This window comes from Sinohyriopsis cumingii, chromosome 1, assembly GCF_028554795.1.
Source record: "Sinohyriopsis cumingii isolate HCF-2022 chromosome 1, ASM2855479v2, whole genome shotgun sequence".
In the NCBI taxonomy this organism is placed as follows: domain Eukaryota; kingdom Metazoa; phylum Mollusca; class Bivalvia; order Unionida; family Unionidae; genus Sinohyriopsis; species Sinohyriopsis cumingii.
This window is the reverse complement of record NC_142961.1, coordinates 47,797,246-47,799,734: the sequence shown is the minus strand read 5'-3', so window position 1 is coordinate 47,799,734 and position 2,489 is coordinate 47,797,246. Positions and strand designations below refer to the sequence as shown.

The following is a 2,489-nucleotide window of genomic DNA, read 5'->3' as shown; positions in this document are numbered from 1 at the left end:
ATGCTCTCCAATGAACCCATATAAAGAGCAGTAACCGTAAGATGTGGACAGCTGTATTGGTTTGTGCACCCACGAGACCTGGAAGAACAACAATCGGAAAACAGAACCCGCGGGAAGTGATTAAAGTCTATACTCCTAAATTAGAATATAAAGTAAAAACAAAGTAAACATAAAACAACCTAACCATCCTATAGACAAATAAGCAGATAATGCCGAATTGTGCACCCTGTGAAAAGAATATATTACATATCGGATCGCTCTCTAAAATTCCGGTTAGCCCGCTGGTCCCAAGTTTTGATAAAAGATTGTGAAGTGATAAGACCTGCTCTTCAATGAACCCATATGAAGAGCGTTGACTTTGCGTTATGGTCCGTGAGCCCACGAGACCTGGAAGGAAACCGGAAAGAAGAACAGTATGTGCTAAATCAGAGATTGGAAATTCTATCGCTCAGGCGTATATATTTCTTGAAGGCATCGGACCTCCACCGACCCAAGACTCGAATAAGACTGTCCGAGAGACCCTGCATAGCACCCTCTGTGGCTGCCCCTATCCTAAAACTATGTGTTTAAAACAATTGAGGGTTAAAACCGCATTGCACTAGCGCTGTGCGCAGAGATTTGCTGAATTCTTGCCTAGTTATGGGCAACCCCACAGAGGTAATGAAAAGTGGTCCCGCCTGACAACCCCGCAGCTGCAAATAATGGCGCAGCGCTTGAACAGGGCATTGGTCTTGTAATTTTTGGGGCACGATCCTTAAGCGAAAAATTTTACCATTGGAGTGTTTGTAATTTGCAAAGTGAACCACTAAACCGCTGTCATTGATAAGAACCTGAGAGAATTGAGGCAAGTTGGGATTGCTGAAACCCGTCTGTCTAACAATAATTTCCCCCACCCGCAGAAAAGCATGAAATGCAAGAAGAAACAGATTTAAATAAAGCCGCACGAAAAGCATTGTGGGTAAATGTCGGCAGGACTAGTACGAGTTTGTTTAGCATACATTTATCAATTGGTAGTCTGGCATCTGTTTGTGGTAAATGTTTATGAATCGTTTGTAGTAGTTTTTGAATAAGAAAGGAATTGGTTGGGTCAGGAATATTTCTTAGTTTGTGCACATAGCCAATAGCCGATACATATGTAGATATGGTTGATGGTGCGTAGTGTTTTTCAAAAAGGTACGAGATAAAAAGTGCCAGATTGGTACTTGAAACGGGAAAATCACTGTGGATATTGAAAGCTGTTAAAAATTCTATGTAATGTTTCCAACTGCGCCTGTAAGATTCTACCGAGGATGGAGAAAGAGCACTTTCTACTAACATGGACAGTATCACTCCCAGTCGGTTAATGTCGGTAGTTCCGGGACCGTTTCTGGCATTTCCTCTGCACAAGGTGAGAGCCGGAGGAATTTGCCCACCAGTTGGCGAGAAAGAGCATCCGCTAAATCATTTTGAAGACCAGGGACGTGACGCGCACGGAACAAGATATTGTATTGGAGGCAGGTGAGGACCAGCCGCCGAATCAAAAACATAATGTCGGAATCCCTGCATGATTGCTTATCGATTATATGAACTAAGGCCATGTTATCAGTATGGATATGAATACAATTGTTAGCAAGCAAAGGCCCCCATATTTGAATAGCAATGACAATAGGGTAAACTTCTAGTATAGCAATGTTTTTCTCTTTCCACTCCTCATTCCAAACCCCATGAAACCATCTAGAGCCCAGAACGGCCCCGTAGCCCACGGTACTAGCAGCGTCAGTAAAAAGATTCCATGTATCAGAGTTCAACCAGAGGTCCGGTAAGAAGAAAGAGCGACCATTGAAATGCTGAAGAAACCGACACCACAACATCAAATCAGATTTTACGGCTTTGTTGAGTCGAATGTGATGTTGGGCGTGTACAACCCCAATTGTGTGACTAATGAGTCGACGAAGGAATGCTCGGCCTTGAAGAATCACACCACAAGCAAAATTGAGGGTACCAATTATGGACTGAAGATTATGAAGTGTAATCTTTGGTTTCTGCAGGCAGCATTGTATCAGTTCATGACATGTTGCAAGTTTGTCAAGCGGTAGACGCACTTCCATTGTCTCTGAATCCAATTCATAACCCAAGAGAGTCAGCACAGGGGCAGGGAGGAAGGTTTTTTCCTCTGCCATAGGAATGCCAATGTCTTTACAGAGTCGTAAGAAGTCGTTGAGTTTCTGTAAACATCCAACGTAAGTACTATCTAATATGAGAAAATCATCCAATATATGAACCATATGATGTATCCCCAATTTATTGTTGGCTATCCAGTGCAAAGCCCTGCTAAAAGTTTCAAAAATACTACAGCTCGAACTGCACCCCATTGGTAAACATTTATCAAAATAGAACTTGTTTTCCCATTGAAAGCCAAGCAGGTGATATTGGGAAGGCATGACCGGTATGATTCGAAAAGCACTGGCTATATCAGTTTTGGCCATATAACACCCTTTTCCTAACTGTTT

General features: G+C 42.5%; 1 pseudogene; it reads right to left on the bottom strand.

The window, feature by feature from the left end:
- Positions 1 to 425: 425 nt before the first annotated feature.
- LOC149806812 (uncharacterized) lies at positions 426 to 2,065 on the bottom strand (annotated as a pseudogene).
- Positions 2,066 to 2,489: the final 424 nt, after the last annotated feature.